This window comes from Pongo pygmaeus, chromosome 10, assembly GCF_028885625.2.
Source record: "Pongo pygmaeus isolate AG05252 chromosome 10, NHGRI_mPonPyg2-v2.0_pri, whole genome shotgun sequence".
Classification (NCBI taxonomy): domain Eukaryota; kingdom Metazoa; phylum Chordata; class Mammalia; order Primates; family Hominidae; genus Pongo; species Pongo pygmaeus.
The window spans coordinates 8,680,717-8,700,076 of NC_072383.2; the positions used below are offsets into that span (position 1 = coordinate 8,680,717).

Below are 19,360 nucleotides of genomic sequence, written 5' to 3' on the forward strand. Positions count from 1 at the left end.
CCACCCCTCATGGGAGGGGGAGCACAGGTAAGCGGGTGCAGGAGCTGGCGCAAGTGCTTTTGGGTGCTGGCAAGAGCGAACTTCATACTGGCGCCGCCACAGTGTGTAGGGGAGGGTACCCACAACCTCTGAAGCCCCAAAGGAAGTGTTACAGTGCCCTTTTAGCTTTGCCATCCACAGACAGCTTAAGTGTTAACAGCTCAGTGGAGGGTCAGTGTGACAGCCTTTTGCACCCACACTCTTGGCACCCAAGTTCTTGTCCAGTGTTGAGGAGGAATCAGGTCGCATAAATGAATTGAAGGTGGTAAATGTAGGGTATTTTGTTGCAGATGAAAGTGGCTCTCGGTGGGAAGCGGAGCTGAAAAGGGGATGGAGCAGGAAGGTAATCTTCCCCTGGAGTCCAGCCAGAGATGGCTGGACTCTTCTCCGAAGCTGCACTCTCGAGCTGTCCCTCTGAAGTCAGGCTGCTTCTCTCTCATGTCTAACCGTAGTCTCTGATGTCCAGCTGCTTCTCCTCTCTATGCTGGCTGAGCCTGGGGTTTTTGTGGGCACAAGATGGAGAGTGGGGAGGGGCAGGCCATGGGTGGTTTTGGAAAAGGCAGCATTCGAGCAGGAAAACAGGGATGTAAATTCTTACTTTGGGCCATGGTACCAAGCTTTTTGGCTTGAGGGTCGGGCCCTCACCAGGGATCTGCCCTCTTTTGCCCGGAATTTCCCTGCCTCCTGTCCCTATGACCTCAGCCTCCCAAATTACTAGAATTACAGGCGTGAGCCACCATACCTGACCTAATAGTCCATTTTATGTGTTTGCTAAGTTTTGTTTTATCCATTTTGCATTCCCATCAAGAGTGTACAAGGGTTTCAGTTTTCCACATCTTTGTCACCTTCTGTTTTATAATAGCCATCCTAATGGGTTATGCCATTGTGGTTTTGATTTGTGTTTCCCTAATGATTAGTGATTTTTAGCATCTTTTCATGGACCTATTGGCTATTTGTATATCTTTGGAGAAATACGTGTATTCAAGTCCTTGGGATAATACTGACACAAGAGTTTAAGAAATTGTCAAGCCTTTTCTGAGCATGTGTTTTGACTGGCCTTGGCTGCTTTTGTTCTTTGTGTGTATGTTACTGGGTCTCTCACTCTGTCACCCAGGCTGGAGTACAAAGTTGCAGTCATAGCTCACTGCAGCCTCCAACCCCTAGGCTCAAGTGATTCTCCCACCTCAGCCTCCCAGGTAGCTGAGACTGCAGGCATGCATCACCACATCCGGCTAATTATTTTATTTTATTTTTCGGTAGAGACAGGTCTTGCTGTCTTGCCCAAGCTGGTTTTGAATTCCTGGGCTCAGGCAGTCCTGCCTCAGCCTCCCAAAGTGCTGGAATTACAGGCATGAGCCACAGTGCCCAGCCACCCTGGCTGCTTTTAGATGTCTTAATTTCTCAAATCGTCTCACTCCAGCTTGGTCACAGGGCCTAAGATGGTCCATTGCATGTCTCCAGCTATAATAGCTTGCCCCAGGCATCTGCTGGACTCTAGCTGGCTTGCAGCTTTTCCAACCTGAGAACCTAGTTAGGTGAAACAGACCAGACCTTAGACAGATCTGAATATTGCTAATGAGATCTGCCCTACACCCTCCAATTTTAGGTAGGGAATTGGGCTGCCTGAAGTCTTCTAGATCAAGACAACTTTGCATTGTGGAAAGGGTAGGGCAAGGGTGAATAAAATACCACCTTTTCTACCATTTTCAATGCAGCTGTTTCTTTTTTTTTAAATTTTCTTTGAGAACGGAGTCTTGCTGTGTCGCCCAGGCTGGAGTGCAGTGGCGTGATCTCGGCCCACTGCAACCTCCTCCTCCCCCATTCCAGAGATTCTCCTGTCTCAGCCTTTAGCTGGGATTACAGGCATATGCCTTCACGCCTGGCTAATTTTTGTATTTTTAGTAGAGATGGGGTTTTGCCATGTTGGCCAGGCTGGTCTTGAACTCCTGACCTCAAGTGATCTGCCCACTTCGGCCTCCCAAAGTGCTGAGATTACAGGTGTGAGCCACCGTGCCCGGCCTCAATGCAGCTTTCTTGATTGGGCATTTGCTTGGTGCTGTAGACCTTTCACTGTTTCTCTTTTTCTTTTTTCTTTTTTCTTTGTGACGGAGTTTCACTCTTGTCGCTCAGGCTGGAGTGCAGTGGCGCAATCTCAGCTCACTGCAACCTCTTGATTCCCGGGTTCAAGTGATTCTCCTGCCTCAGCCTCTTGAGTAGGTGGGATTATAGGTGCCCGCCACCACACCCAGCTAATTTTTTTGTATTTTTAGTAGAAAGAGGGTTTCACCACGTTGGCCAGGCTGGTCTCGAACTCCTGACCTCAGGTGATCCACCCACATCGGCCTCCCAAAGTGCTGGGATTACAGGTGTGAGCCACTGCGCTGGGCCTCCTTTCACTGTTTTTCAGAGGTTCAGTAAGATTATTTTAGCCAGTTTCTGGTTTTTTTTTGTTTTTTTTTTAATGTTAGGCAAGGAGGGGATGATGAGGGCTTGGAATTTCCTATTCCACCACTTTGCTGACATCCTTTAGTGGTTCTTTAAGCTCTGGTCAGCAATTGGTAAACAATCTTTGCTGTGTACCTGGAAATGTCTTTATTTGCTTTATTCTTCAATGATAGTTTCATTGGGTTTTAAATTGTGGAGAGTCAGTTACTTTGTACTCCAGTGTTTTGAAGATGTTTTTATTTCGGCATCTTATATATGTAGAATAGTCTTCTGTCATTTATAGTTAATCTGATATTCCTCTTGGATACCTGCGTATTTTTTTTAAACTTTTTTAGCTTTTACAATATCTCAAGCGAGGATATATATTTTATCCTTTTGAGGATCTTGAGCATACTTATTTTAAAGTCATTTCAGATTGCTTTATCATGTTTGTTTCATCAGGATAGAATTCATTTCTTGATTACTAAGTTTATTGCCTGTTTTTCTTACTTTTTTCATGTGCCTTAACATTTTACTTTGCAGGCTTATTTTAGAGTATGAAGTTACTCTCCTTCCTTTTCCCCTGCCCAAGTTTGTTTGTTGCCGAATAGTAACTTTGGTTGCTTCTGCTTGGTGTCTTGGGTCCCTTGGACTAGAACTAGAACTTTTATTGTGGACTGAAGCTTGAGACCCTGTTGGTATTGGAGATTTTTGTAGATTTAATGACCAAATCAGCACATAAATGGGCACAGGTCTGTATAATGTGAGGCTGTTTTCTCTTGCCACTCTAGCCTTTAGCTTTTACTTAGCAGGTGATTCCTACTTGCCCTTTGTTTCTGCCATTGATCAAGACTTTAGTTGCCTATCTCATTTGGAGCACTTTTGATCCTAAGGAATCAAATTACTGGACTCTTCTGCCCTTTGTAATAGATGGAGCCCAACACATCTAGGTCCATTAACTGAAGTCACATTCACGCTTTCCTATTCCATTTCTGTTTATGGAGATAGTAATCTTGTGTTTTAACATGGCTGAGTATTTAAAAAATTAAAAACTGTGTATACTGCATTGTGTATTTTTGGGGTGGTGTTACCTCTTCTTTTATATATATATATATATATATACACACACACTCTCTTTAATTTTTTATGCAAAAGAATCATACACATTGTTCTGAATATTATTTTTCCCTGACTTAATATTTTAGAGGTTTTAGTATGTCAGCCCAGCCAAAATTCTTTATTCTTCAATTTTTAGTTGAGGTATAATTCATACAGTATACTGCATAGGTCTTCTTATTGGTGGACATTTATATTGTTTCCAGTTTGCAACTTTGAATAAGTCAGCTATAAACAAATCTTTTTGATGATGTTTATTGTTGTTTTTCTTAGGAATATACCTAATATTTAGTATGGCTGTATACTATTCAGTTGTATAGAATTGTGATTTAGAAATACCCGTAGACGTTTTGTTTGAAACAACTGGGCAGGAGGTTGCTCTTGGCAGCTAATGGATAGAGGCTAAGGATGCTGCTAAATATCTCATAATGCATAGTGCAGCCCCCAGCAACAAAGAATTATTCTATTCAGAAATATCAGTTCTTGAATTTATATTATACATATTTTATTTAGAAAACAAATGCTTCTTGTTAAAGCAAAAAAAAAAAAAAAAAGACTCACATTTTAAAACCTTTGCTCAGATCATTGCCACATCTTAACTCAGGATCTACTATTATTTTAAAGTTACAAGATGAGATCCATCGTGTAGTATCTGTTTACTACCATAGCCATGAATAGATATGGAGGAGGAGAATGTTCTATTATTTAGTAACCTGAATATAAGGAAAAACATGAAATTGCTTTAAGTCTGAATAAGTGAGAAACTAGAATAAGTTGAGATTTTAAATTCATGTGAAGAAAAGAGTTTGTTAATTAAAATTGATTCAGGCTGGGCATGGTGGCTCACACCTATAATCCCAGCACTTTGGGAGGCTAAGGCAGGAAGATCATGTGAGGCCAGGAGTTCAAGACCAGCCTGGGCAACATAGCAAGACCTTGTCACTACAAAAAATAAAATAAAAATGAGAAATTAGCTGGACGTGGTGGTGCACACCTGTAGTCCTAGCTACTCGGAGAGGCTGAGGTAGGAGGATTGATTGAGCACAGGAATTTGAGGCTGAAGTGAGCTATGACCACTGCACTCTAGCGTGGGTGACACAGTGAGACCCTGTCTCTGGATAGATGATAGATTGATTGATTTATCGATTGATTTAGGTAGATTGTATGACTACTTACTGAGTGTCTACTATATATTGACCCTTTGAAAGGTACAGTGTTTGAGTAGGATACTGTCCTCACCCCATCAAGTGCTTGTAGGTCTACTAGAGGACAATAAAATAGTGTTAGTGGTTATAATAGATGTACAAATAAGGTATTTGGAGAACACAGAGGAATTACCTGGTAAGGCAGAGGAATGGTGAAGTTTCGTGGAAAAGTTACATTTTACCTAGGCCTTATGGTACCAAAGTAGACTTAAGGCAAAGAAAGGAGCCTAAATCTGAGATATGGGAGAAGGAGGGAGAACTTGGAGAAAGGATAACTTGACCTAATTATTGCCAAATTCAGAAATATAAGGGTTTGAACTAGGGGAGCAGTTCAAAGCTGTTCATGGGAGACAGTAATCTTGTATTTTAACATGGCTGGAAATAGAATGAGCTAGTTTACCTGAAAGGTATTTTGAAAGTAAATATATTGGTTCTGGTGACCTATTGACGCTCAGAAAGTTTAATTTATGTTCTTGTGAGCAGGAAGTTAGTGCCTACTACCCTCACCTTAATACTTTTATTATGTATGCATAAGAATCTTTGTCTCATAGATGAAAAATATTTTATTAAATCATATAGTATTTAATGACATCTAAGGAATCAAGCTATATTTGGACTGAATGTGAGTTCATTTAGTGGTACTCATGGGTGTAAAAATCCTTGATTTTGTTTTTGTTGGTGGCCATTGGATTTACGTGTTGTCATTTTACTTGCCCATAGTATTGTGTAGCTTCTCAAAGTTTATTTTAGTTGTTTCTTTTTATTAACTAATTCAACACAGGAACTAGGAAGGGGTTAACTTGTATTCCAAATTATTTTATAAAAATAGATATATTTATTTATTTAAAATAAAAAGCATCTTCCAGATGGAGAAAGTAATAAACGCCAAGAGGCAAACTGAATTCTATCTTCGATGTTCCAGTTAGCCATTGGTTAAAACCTTTGGAGTTCTTTGTAGTCCTTTCATGAGACTTGATGTCAGCTAAGCAAATAATACATTAAGGATCAGAAATTCACTTCCGGGGAAAATGAGGAGAATTGAGGTAGTTTTCTCGCTTCTGTCATCTTCTGGATTATATTTCTTAAATTTCATCTAATAGGCAATAAGAAAAACTGTCCTTATATGGGTACAGAAAGTTTGTAGGTCAAATCAAAAATTTTGTTTTCCTTGGTCAGAGAGCTGCAGAATATTTGGTAATGATGTCAGCTGTGGGGTATTGCTGCCTACTTATCAGGCAGCAATATTTATCAAGCAGGCTAAATTTTGTTTTTTCTTTTTTACACGGAGCCTTGCTTTGTTGCCCAGGCTGGAATGCATTGCCACAATCTCGGCCCATTGCATCCTCCACCTCCTGGGTTCAAGTGATTCTCCTGCCTCAGCTTCTAAAGTAGCTGGAACTACAGGCGCACACCACCATGCCCAGCTAATTTTTGTATTTTTAGTAGAGACGGGGCTTTGCCATGTTGGCCAGGCTGGTCTCGAACTCCTGACCTTAGGTGATCTGCCAGCCTCAGCTTCCCAAAGTTCTGGGAATATAGGCGTGAGCCACTGTGCTCAGCCTAAATTTTTTTTTTTTTTTTTTTAATGTAAATACCAAGGGATTAAGCTTTAAAACAGAGGGAAGTATTGCTAAGTAGATGAGATACATAATTCGCTTTGGGGCAAAAATTTTAAAACTTTATTCATTGAACTTTTGCCTGTTTTTGTTTAATGACATATTTATGGGAATGGTTATTGATTTTAGACTTTCTTTGTTTTGTTTGTTTTTTAAGACATAGTTTTGCTCTTATTGCCCAGGCTGGAGTGCAATGGCGGGATCTTGGCTCACTGCAACCTCCGCCTCCCAGGTTCAAGCAGTTCTCCTGCCTCAGCCTCCTGAGTAGCTGGGATTACAGGCATGCACCACCACGCCCGGCTAATTTTGTATTTTTAATAGAGACGGGGTTTCTCCATGTTAGGCTGGTCACAAACCCCAGACCTCAGGTGATCTGCCAGCCTTAGCCTCGCAAAGTGCTGGGATTACAGGTGTGAGCCACTGCCCTGGCCTAATTTTAGACTTTTTATTGTCTGTATTAATCTCTTCAGTGCAGCAAGTTAACCAATTTTGTTACAACTGAAAGATTTCTTCCTCACATGGTAGTGTATTCCAGTTTTGGAGTGGAAAACCATTGTTAGTTCTTTCTATTTTAGTTTTAAGGATGAGCCTAATTTTAGAAAGCTACAAGTTTGGTGTGTGCTTGAAAATTGTTTTCTTTTTATAAGGTGCTATTTAGGGATGCTGGGTAATTTCTTTCTCCAAGCAGTTAAAATAAAGTCTACTAGCTTTGTCTTTCTTTTAAAAACTTTTTATTTTGAAATAGTTTGAAATTTGTAGAGGCATTGCAAAAATAATACCAATAGCTCCTATATACTGTTTATTCAGTTTTCACCCATTGTTAATATTTGGCCACATTTGCTTTGCCACTCCATGTAGTTTGTTTGTTTTCTGAGCTATTTAGATCAAGGTACCCCAAATTCTTAAGCATGTATTTCCTTTCTTTTTTTTTTTTTTCTTTTTTTCTTTTTGACAGGTCTTGCTCTGTGTCCCAGGCTGGAGTGCAGTGGTGTGATCACAGCTCACTGCAGCCTTGACCTCCCTGGGTAGGACTATAGGTGTGTGTCATGACGCCCAACTAATTTTTGTTTGTTTTTTGTGGAGATGAGGTCTTTCATTATGTTACCCAGGCTGGTCTTGAACTCCTGGGCTCAAGCAATCCCAACTGCCTCAGCCTTGGGCAAAGTGCTGAGATTATAGATGTGAGCCACCTCACCCAGCCAGTTTCAGGAATTTTAGTACTGCTATTACTTTCTTTTTTGAGACGGAGTTTCGCTCTTGTTGCCCAGGCTGGAATGCGATGGCACGATCTCCGCTCACTGCAGTGTCTGCCTCCCGCGTTCAGGCAGTTCTCCTGCCTCAGCCTCTCAAGTAGCTGGGATTACGGGCATGTGCCACCAAGCCTGGCTAATTTTTTGTATTTTTAGTAGAGACGGGGTTTCACCATGTTGGCCAGGCTGGTCTCGAGCTCCTAACCTCAGGTGATCCTCCCGCCTTGGCCTCCCAAGGTGCTGGGGTTACAGGCGTGAGCCACTGTGCCCAGCCTTATTAATTAGTATTAACTAATATATAGTTCATACTCAAAAATAGCTATATCATTTTAGCATTTTTTTGTCCTTTATCCAGGATTTCTTCAAGATCACACATTGTATTTGTCACGTGTCTTTAGTTTCCTTTAATCGTGACTTTTTTTTTTTTTTTTTGGCCTGTGTCTTTTTTGACATTGACATTTTTGTAGAGTACAAGTGAGCTTTTCTGCAGAATGTCCCTCAGTTTGGATTTGTCTGATATATACTAAGGATTAGAGTCAGGTTATGCATTTTTGGTAAGAATATCACATAAGTGAAATGCCGTACTTCATAATTCTTTACATCAGGAGGCATATACCCATTTTTCTCAACATTTGATTACTTGGTTAAGGTCTTCTAAGTTTCGTTACTATATAGATATAGTGGTTTTCTTTATTAATAATATGTGGGGAGATTGAGACTGTAAATATCCTATTTTTATATCAGACTTTGAATAGTTTTAGCCTCCATTGATGAATCTTGCCTGAATCTATTATATTATGATGTTGTTACAAAATGGATTTTTCCCCCCCTCATCTCTATTATTCATTAGTTGGTATTGTACTGTAAGGAAGGATTTTCTCTCTCTCTTTTTTTGGAGACGAGTTTCACTCTTGTTGCCCAGGCTGGAGTGCAGTGGCGTGATCTTGGCTCACCATAAGCTCCACCTCACAGCTTCAAGCGATTCTCTTGCCTCAGCCTTCTGAGTAGCTGGGATTACAGGCTTGCACCACCACTCCCGGCTAATTTTGTATTTTTAGTAGAGACGGAGTTTTTCCATGTTGGTCAGACTGGTCTCGAACTCGTGACCTCAGGTGATCCGCCTGCCTCGGCCTCCCAAAGTGCTAGGATTACAGGTGTGAGCCACTGCGCCTGGCCCATGAATTTTCTCTATTATCTTCTGGATTTATGGTCTCATTCAAAAAATTATAATCCATTACTGTCACTATTCATTTTGCTTAAATTGTCAGGGTTAGGGACAGTGGGAGCCTCAACCTACCTGGCCTTAGGTGATCCCAAGCCGAGCCTCTTGAGTAGCTGGAACTACAGGCATGTACCACTGTGCCCAGCTAAGTTTTGTACTTTTTTGTAGAGACAGAGTTTTGCTATGTTGCCTAGCCTACCTTGGAACTCCTGAGGTTCAAGCAGTCTGCCTGCCTCAACTTCCTGGAGTTCTGGGATTACAGGGATGAACCACCACACCGTGCAATTAATGGTTTTTGAATGTACATCCTAAGTGTTTCTGCTGGAGAATGCAAAGCTTAAAATAGCATTCTTCATAAAAAGTTGATCTAGTAATAATGAGCTGTTTCTTAGAACTCATTTTGAAAATGCAGTAACCAAGGCCTGAAGTAATGACCTATCTGAAGTCCATTAAAATGTCTTCTTTCCTGGACAGTATTTGTATGGTCATCCGTGATGTTTTCTTCTTGACTATTCATTATTTCATAAGACTTATAAATCTTTTTGTCTGATTACACACACACACACACACACACACACACACCACGATTGCAAAAACCTATTAGTCTAAATAAGAAAAGGAGAGTAGAGAGTAAAGTTGTAGTTTTCTTATTGAGAATTACAGTGTTCATGGGGAATGGGTGGGAGGAGTGATACCCCCTGCCCCCCAGCCAAGCTAATTGGTGAGGGAAGCTCCAAGAGATTTCATTTATATAGATGGAAGATGTTACAAAAAGTGACTGGCATGTTACTTCTCAACTGGATAGTTTCTGAGTTAGTAGTTTTGTTGGAATAGTCCATTCCATCAGAACATTTAAGAGATCTTGGTAGTGTGTGTGTGGTAAGACAGGCAGGGACAGTTCCTTCTCTGTGAATTAGAGATCTGCCACACAGCTTTGTCACATTTGAGGTTAACACTTAGGATTCTAGTATTGCTGGTGAGCTAGAAAAATGCCTTCTCATTCCACCATTCTGAAAGTCTTGCTTCTAGAAAAGACTTTTTTAAATTGATGACCTTAGTTTGGGCTGCTATAACAAATTACCGTAGACTGGATAGCTTAAACAACAGAAATTGTTTCTGTTGTTCTGAAGAACAGTGTTCTGGAGGCTGGAAAGTTCGATATCAAGGTACTGGCAGATTTGTTTCTGATGAGGGCCCACTTCCTGGTTTGCAGATGGCCGTCTTGCTGTGTCCTTACATGGTGGAGAAGAGAGAGAGCACGTGCACAAGAAAGCATGTGTGCAAGCTCTCATCTCTTCGTTTCTTTTTTAAAATTAATTTATTTATTTTTCTTATAGAGATGAGTTCTCACTATGTTGCCCAGGCTGGTGTTGAACTCCTGGACTCAAGTGATCATCCCACCTTGGCCTCCTAAAGTGCTGGGATTACAGGTGTGTACCGCCATACAGGGCCATCTTTTTTCTTTTTTGAGACAGGGCCTGTCACCCAGGCTGGTGCGCAATGATGCAATCACAGCTCAGCTTGAACCTCGTAGGTGCAAGCTATCCTACTGCTTCAGCCTCCTGAGTAGCAGTAGCTGGGGTTATAGGCATATGCCATCATGCTGGACTGATTTTTAAAAATTTCTTTGTAGAGACGAGGTCACACCATGTTGCTCAGGATGATCTTGAACTCCTTGGGCTCAAGCAACCCTCCTGCCTCGGCCTTCCAAAGTGGAATTACAGGTGTGAGCCACCACACCTGGCTTCTTGTCTCTGCTTATAAAGGCACTAATCCCATTGATGAGAGCTCTACCTCCTTGTGTCATCACATTGAGGGTTAGGATTTCAACACTTAACATTTTGGGGGACACAAACATTGAAATGATGACTGATGTATTTATATTTTCTCATTTTTTCCCAGACAGGGTCCGCTCTGTCACCCAGGCTGGGGTGTGGTGGCATAATCTCAGCTCACAGCAACCTCCACCTCTTGGGTTCAAGCAGTTCTGCCTTAGCCTCCCCAGTAGCTGGGATTACAGACGCCCACCACTGCGCTCGGCTAATTTTTATATTTTTAGTAGAGGCAGGGTTTCACCATGTTGGCCAGGCTGGTCTCGGACTCCTGACCTCAAGTGGTCTGCCTGCCTCGTCCTCCCAAAGTGCTGGGATTATAGGTGTGAGCTACCACACCTGGCCATATTTGTATTTTCTAGTTTCTGAATTCTTTGATATGGTAAATAATAATACCAACATGGTGAATAACAACACATTCTATTTTCTGTCCCCTCTTTTAGAATACTTTTTTCCCCGACGGTCATTATAGACTTATTTTTTACAGTGTTTTTTATTTCAGTAGTTTTTGGAGAACAGGTGGTGTTTGGTTACATGGGTACATTCTTTAGTGGTGGTTTCTCAGATAGGTGCACTCGTCATCCAAGCAGTGTACACTGTACCCAGTGTGTAGTCTTTTATCCCTCACCCCCTTCCACCCTTCCCCGAGTCCCCAAAGTCCATTATATCATTCTTGTGCCTTTGTGTCCTCATAGCTTATCCCCACTTATAAGTGAGAACATATGATGTTTGACTTTTCTTTCCTGAATTACTTCACTTAAAATAATGGTCTCCAACTCCAGGAAGATGCTTTATTCTTGATATTAATATTTTAAAGAGCATATGTCTCCTTTTGCTGTTTTCTCTACAATTGACATGCTCTTAGAGAATTCTCATGGTTGTTTGACCTAACAGTGATAACTGAGCTACTCTTAAGAATAGGAGAACCGGACTGGACGTGTTAGCTCATGCCCATGATCCCAGCACTTTGAGAGGCTGAGGTGGGCGGATCACTTGAGGTCAGGAGTTCAAGACCAGCTTGGCCAACATGGTGAAACCCCATCCCCTCTAAAAAATACAAAAATTAGCCGGGCGCAGTGGCTCATGCCTGTAATCCCAGCATTTTGGGAGACCAAGGTGGGCAAATCATGAGGTCAGGAGTTTGACACCAGCCTGGCTGATATGGTGAAACCCCAGCTCTACTAAAAATACAAAAATTAGCTGGGCGTGGTAGTGTGTGCTCTAGTCCCAGCTACTTGGGAGGCTGGAGCAGAAGAATCGCTTGAACCCGGGAGGCGGAGGTTGCAGTGAGCCGAGAATGAGCCACTGCACTCCAGCCTGGGCGACACAGTGAGACTCTCAAAAAAAATTTTAAAAATAAAAAAATTAGCTAGGTGTGGTGGTGTATGTCCATGGTCTTGGCAACTTGGGAGGCTGAGGCAGGAGATTCACTTGAGCCTAGGTTGCAGTGAGCCGAGCCCGGCTGGAGAGCCGTTTAATAACATTTGTTACACATTTAACATAAAAATCATTAATCATCTATAGTTTTAACCTAAAAAGTAGAAGGGAAAGCATGTGGATTTGGATGCTTTTTGTTTCACTATTCTGTGGTTTCTACTGCCATCCTAGAGAATGACACTGTCCCTTTCTGCGCCATCTAGAGAGGGGAGGGGTCCATGTGGCCTTCTCATTGTAACTTAAAGGGAAGTTTTCACGGTGTCTGGAACTTTTATGTCCTACAAAGAGCACGTGGAGGAGGAGGATGTCCCCAAGTTCCTTGCAGCAGGAACCCACTTAGGTGACACCATCCTTCACTTTCAGATGGAATATGTATCTATAAAAGAAAAAGTGATGGCATCTGCATCATCAATTTGAAGAGGACCTGGGAGAAGCTTCTACTGGCAGCTCCTTTCGTTGTTGCCATTGAAAACTGTATTGATGTCAGTGTCATATCCTCTAGGAATGCTGGCTGGCAGGCTGTGCTGAAGTTTGCTACCGCCACTGGAGCCACTCCTGTTGCTGGCTGCTTAACTCTTGGAACCTTCACTAACCAAGTCCAGGCAGCCTTCCAGGAGCTGTGCCTTCTGATGGTTATTGATCCCAAGGCTGACCACCAGCCTTTCACAGAGAGATCTTAGTTAACCTGCCGACCATTACTCTGTGTAACAGATTCTCTGCACTGTGTGGACATTGGCATCCCATGCAGCAACAAGGGAGCTCTCTCAGTGGGTCCAATGTGGTGGATGTTGGGCCTGGGAAGTCTTGCAAACACATGGCACCACCTCCTGTGAACACCCATGGTAGATTATGCCTGGTCTCTACTTCTGCAGAGATTCTGAAGAGATTGAAAAAGAAGAGCAGGCTGGGCACGGTGGCTCAGGCCTGGAATCCCAGTACTTTGGGAGGCCGAGGTGGGTGGATCACCTGAAGTCAGGAGTTGGAGACCAGCCTGGCCAACATGGGGAAACCCTGTCTCTACTAAAAATACAAAAATTATCCGGGTGTGGTGATGCTTGCCTATAATCCCAGCTACTTGGGAGGCTGAGGCAAGACAATTGTTTGCACCTGGAAGGCAGAGGTTACAGTGAGCTGAGATTGCGCCACCACACTCCAGCCTGGGTGACAGAGCAAGAATCTGTCTCAAAAAAAAAAAAAAAAAAAAAAATTCCAGAGGTCCTAAAAAATCATCTGGAACACTTGAGGATGGAATGAAAGTAAATATCAGTAAGGAAGGAGGCTGTCATTTGTCTGTTCCTTGATTCCTGAGAAGAAAACCACTAGTACTTACTATTATTAGGAGTATAGCCAAACTGTCCACTAGTACTTACTATTATTAAGAGTATAGCCAAACTCTGCTTTCAAAAAACAGAAGTTTATGGTAGGTCATATGAGGAGTTCCCCCACTTAATTATGGGGAGGGAGGGATTGTTACCATTCAGATCAGAGCATAATCAGCCCTTAACTGTGTCACTCTGCTTTGACAACAGCAGCAACCTTTTAATACACACAATACCTTTTATGTCCTAATCAACAGGAACAAAGATTGCTTCCCCACCCCATTGCTGTTCGAGGGTTAACTTATTAACCTTATTGTTACGTTAGCACTTTATTATACACTTGATCCGAAACTTATATCTAAAATATTTGTACCGAAATCTTAATTTCAGTATTAAGTCAACAAGCTAGATGAAAAATTTTGTAAGTTGGAGTTTAAGATGTTTATTTAAAAAAAATATGTTACAGGAAATGGGGTTGAAAGCAAAGCACATTCAGTTGGAATACATGTTTTTACAATGAGTAGTGGAATCGTGGGTAAAGTTCTTCGAACAATTATGTGCATTTGTTTACTAAATAACATGGGTCTAAGGGAAGAAACCATTCCTTTTATATCCATTTATAAGCTCTACGTCAAAGGCATGAGTGATATTTGGTGAGTGCCCAAGAGATCAGTAGCTCATAAGGCAGAGTCCTAAGACATGCCACTTTGCCTTTTTGGCTCACATTCATCTTTCCAGCCTTGGATCACTTCTGCTTTCCTAGAATAACATCAGGTATTTGTTACAGGAGGCATTGATTTCTTTCCATCCTCACTAATACCCCCATAGTACACTGTGCAGATCCAACTCTACTTTGGGTAGAGCACTCCCATTTTCCGGTGGCAACAGATAGGCTGTTTATACTGGAGAGTGGAACAGTTTTTTGCTTTCTTTATCCCATTTTTAAAAAGGAGCAAAAGCTATTTCCAGGTTAGCATAATGACAAGGTAATAATGGTTGAATTTTTTCTTGACAATTTACATTGTCTTTCTTCCTGATGACTCAAGCTTTTCTCAAAACTTAATCTTCTTGTTTTGTTTCTTTCATTTAATGGTTTTGATTGTTCTCTCCTGATTTTCTTATTTTTTTATAATACTATTTAATAATTGTAGATTTTGCTAGTTTTTTAAACATTTATTTATTTATTTTGAGACGGAGTCTCGCTCTGTTGCTTAGGCTGCAGTGCAGTGGCACAGTCTCTGCTCACTTCAACCTCTGCCTCCTACGTTCAAGTGTACCTCCTGCCTCAGCTTCCCAAGTAGCTAGGATTACAGGTGTGTGCCACCATGCCTAATTTTTGCATTTTTTAAAGATAATTCTTTCTTTTTTTATTATTGTACTTTAAGTTCTAGGGTACATGTGTACAACGTGCAGGTTTGTTACATAGGGATACGTGTGCCATGTTGGTTTGCTGCACCCATCAACTGGTCACTTACATTAGGTATTTCTCCTAATGCTATCCCTCCCCCAGTCCTTCACCTACCAACGGGCCCCGGTGTGTGACGTTCCCCGCCCTGTGTCTGTGTGTTTTCATTGTTCAGCTCCCACCTGTGAGTGAGGACATGCAGCGTTTGGTTTTCTGTCCTTGTGAAATTTTTGTATTTTTAGTAGAGATGGGTTTTGCCATGTTGGCCAACTGGTCTTGAACTCCTGACCTCAAGTGATTTGCCCACCTCAGCTTCCTAAAGTGCCAGGATTACAGGCGTGAGCCGCTGTGGCTGGCCTTGCTGGTTTTTTTTTTTTTTTTTACTGATTTTTTTCCTTTAAGTTTTACTTTCTTCTCCTGGCTCTTATTGAGGTCCTAGGTGTCCCTTTTTTACTTTCATATTTTCAACTTATATATTCCTATTTTTTTTTAGCTGTTCTCAGGCTGATTCCCATAAATGAATTTTTTTTTTTGAGATGGTGTTTTACTCTTGTTGCCCAGGCTGGAATGCAATAGCAGGATCTTGGCTCACCGCAACCTCCGCCTCCCTGGTACAAGCAGTTCTTCCACCTCAGCCTCCCAAGTAGCTGGGATTTTATGCATGAGCCACCACGCCTGGCTAATTTTGCATTTTTAGTAGAGACGGGGTTTCTCCATGTTGGTCAGGCTGGTCTTGAACTCCTGACCTCATGTAATCTGCCCTCCTCAGCCTCCCAAAGTGCTGGGATTACAGGCGTGAGCTACTGCGCCCAGCCCCTTTTTTTTTTTTTTAAACACACAATTTCACTCTGTCGCCGAAGCTGGAGTGCAGTGGCTCGATCTCAGCTCACTGCAACCTCTGCCTCCTAGGTACAAGTGATTCTCCTGCCTCAGCCTCTCGAGTAGCTGGGATTACAGGCACCTGCCACCATGCCTGGCTAATTGTTCTATTTTTAGTGCAGACAGGGTTTCACCATGTTGGCCAGACTGGTTTCGAACTCCTGACCTCAGGTGATCCACCCACCTTGGCTTCCTAAAGTGCTGGGATTACAGGCATAAGCCACTGAGCCTGACCCCATAAATTAATATTTAAACATAAATATACAGTTTTCACTCCACCAATATGACTGTATACATATATGTATAGTTCCAGTCTACATTTCAAGTACAGTAATTCTTTAAAATCCTTATGTCATTACCAAAGTCTTTCCTATCTAGATCCAAATCCAACATCTTCTGCCCCAAACCAGCTTCCCTTCTTAACATTCCCATTCTCTATATCCTTATCTCAAAATTTTTCATCCTCAAACTGGCGCCGAGGTTTTTTTCAATTTTTAGAATGCTCTTTAGATTTGCTTATCTAGGCAAGTCACTGCTAAAGCCTAAGAAATGATATCAAGGGCCGGGAGCTCATGCCTGTAATCCCAGCACTTTGGGAGGCTGAGGTGTGCAGATCACCTGAGGTCAGGAATTTGAGACCAGCCTGGCCAACATGGTGAAACCCCATCTCTAGAAAATACAAAAAAGTAGCCTGGCATGGTGGTGCATGCCTGTGGTCCCAGCTACTTAGGAGGCTGAGGCAGGAGAATTGCTTGAACCCAGGAGGCAGAGGTTGCAGTGAGCCAAGATAGTGCCACTGCACTCCAGCCTGGGCGACAGAGTGAGACTCTGTCTCAAAAAAAAAAAAAAAAAAAAAAAAAAAAGATACCAAGATGCTTGTAGCAAATGATTGTGAGGAGAATGGTGTTAGCCACAGGCAAACCTCACATCTGCTGATGACCACATACCTACCCATGGGTGCTCCTGGAGAATAATTTCTACTTTTTTCACCTTCAAAAAAAACTTTTTTTTTCCCTTTTAGGGTCAGGGTCTTTGTCATCCGGGTTGATCTTAGGTCACTGCAGTCTTAAACTCCTGGGCTCAAATTATCCTCCTACCTCAGTCTTCTGAGTAACTAGGGCTACAGACACACACAACCACACCTGGCTAATTTTTTAAGTTTTTTTTGTAGAGATGTGGATCTCGTGGTGCCTAGGCTAGTTTCGAATTCCTGATCTCAAGCAATCCTCTTCCCTCTGTCTCCCAAAGTGCTGGGATTACAGAGTAAGCCACCAGGCCTGGCCAAAATTTTTTATAATTGTCATCTTGGTGGTGGATTCTCAAGATGGAATTCTGCTGGCAGAGGAGTATATGGAAAATGCTTCTAATCCCTACTGTACATACAGGGAAAGAATTGAAAGATGGGATGGCATGGACTATCAGCAGGCAATATCCAGCACAGACTGTCAGTTCTCCTAATCAGAACAGATATAAATTCTTTAGTTCAGAACATATGACTTTGCATATTCGACACTTTACCTGACCAACCATATCTTTTACTGTACATCAGTACCATCAATACAAATCGCAGAGAGACACACACATATTGTTAACATTTTTACCCCGTGATTTGTGCTCTGCCTTACATTTGAATTGTCCTTTCTCTCTTTTTTTTTAAACACACACACCCCCGGCTCATGGTTTGTGCCTTAATTTTGCTATTAGTTCTACCTCCCTGATTTTTCTTCCATCAGAACTACTACCGTGTTTAAAAGTTAATACCATAAAAATTAATATAGTGTCTGTCTCCCACTAGAAAGCTTCTTGAGAGCAAGGACCTTATTTATCAATCTATTTTGACCATATAGAAAAGAATCTGATACATAGTACTTAATATTTATTGGATGAATGAATATCAATTATTAGTAAGGAATTGATCATATGGTGTACTTATAAAATGTAATTCCATTCAGCCCACCTAAAGTAATAAAGCTATATATACTCTGATACAGAAAGATGTCTCTGGTACAATTTTTTTTTTTTTTGAGACAGAGTATCACTCTATTGTCCAGGCTGGCGTGCAGTGGCACAATCTCAGCTCACCGCAACCTCCACCTCCCGGGTTCAAGCGATTCTTCAGCCTTAGCCTCCTGAGTAGCTGAGATTACAGGCATGCACCACCACACCTGGCTAATTTTTGTGTTTTTAGTAGAGATGGGGTTTCACCATGTTGGCCAGGCTGGTCTCAAACTCCCAACCTCAGGTGATTTGCCCGCCTCTGCCTCCCAAAGTGCCGGGATTACAGGTGTGAGCCACCACTCCCAGGCAATAATTTTAAGTGATTATATATCTATATATGTTTCTGTATACTTAGATGACAGTAGGGAAAATACATACTAATAACCTTAAGTACCTAGAATGTTGTATGGAAGGTGAATATGTTCTGTATTTTTGTGTTTGAATGTTTTGAACAAGTATAGTAGTCTTCCCTAGCCACAGTTTGCTTCCCATGGTTTTGCATTCTGCAGTTTTCAGTTACCCATGGTACAGTACAATAAGATTTTGAGAGAAAGGGACCATATTTACATAACTCTTATTACAGTAATTGTTATAATTGTCCAGTTTTACTAGTTATTATTTCTTACTGTGCCTAATTTATAAATTAAACTTTATCACAGGAATTGTGTATAGGAAAAAACACAGTATATATAGTTCTTACAGTTTAGGCTTTCCACAGTTCCAAGCATCCATTGAGGGTCTTGAAACATCCCCCACAGACAAGGTGGGATTACTCGTGTGTGTGTGTGTGTGTGTGTGTGTATGCATATATATATACATACACACACAAAATTTATATACATACACACTATATATATTTTATATATATATAATTTTTTTAAAAATGAAAATAGGGTTTAAGAAGAAACTCTGGGCGGCTGTGGTGGCTCATGCCTGTAAGCATTTTGGGAGGCCGAGGCAGGCAGATCACGAGGTCAGAAGTTCAAGACCATCCTAGCCAACATGGTAAAACTCCATCTCTACTAAAAGTACAAAACAATTAGCCAGGCACGGTGGCGGACACCTGTAGTCCCAGCCACTTGGGAGGCTGAGGCAGGAGAATTGCTTGAACCCAGGAAGCAGAGGTTGCAGTTAGCTGAGACCATGCCGCTGCACTCCAGCCTGGGTGACAGTGAGACTTTGTCTCAAAAAAAGAAGCAATTCATATAAATACCTTGTTTGTGTATTGTTTGGGGTCTCCCTAAATAGAATGGTATTGGCTAAATGTTCAAGAAACATTTATTTTAAAAAATTATTTTCTTTTTTCATTATAGAGGCATATGTTCTCACTTTTTAAAAAACATACAAAACATAATATAGATTGAGAATTACATAGGGCACAATATTAAACTTTTCTCTTCAACCTTTTTCCTGTCTTGCCACCCAGTCGTGTTCAGAGGAAGCCAGTTAAATCGTTAAACCACTTAGATTTTTTTTTTGAGTCTCTCTGTGTCACCAGGCCTGGAGTGCAGTGGCACGATCTCGGGTCGCTGCAGCCTCCACCTCCCGGGTTCAAGTGATTCTCCTGTCTCAGCCTCCCAAGTACCTGGGATTAGAGGCGCCTGCCACCACACCCAGT

The 19,360-nt window shown here is 41.7% G+C and overlaps 1 protein-coding gene across 12 annotated transcripts in view; it reads left to right on the forward strand.

Annotated features, from left to right (window-relative positions):
• Window positions 1–19,360, forward strand: part of RIMKLB (ribosomal modification protein rimK like family member B) — a 101,397-nt gene that overhangs the window by 48,097 nt on the left and 33,940 nt on the right. The gene's annotated exons all lie outside the window — the stretch shown is intronic.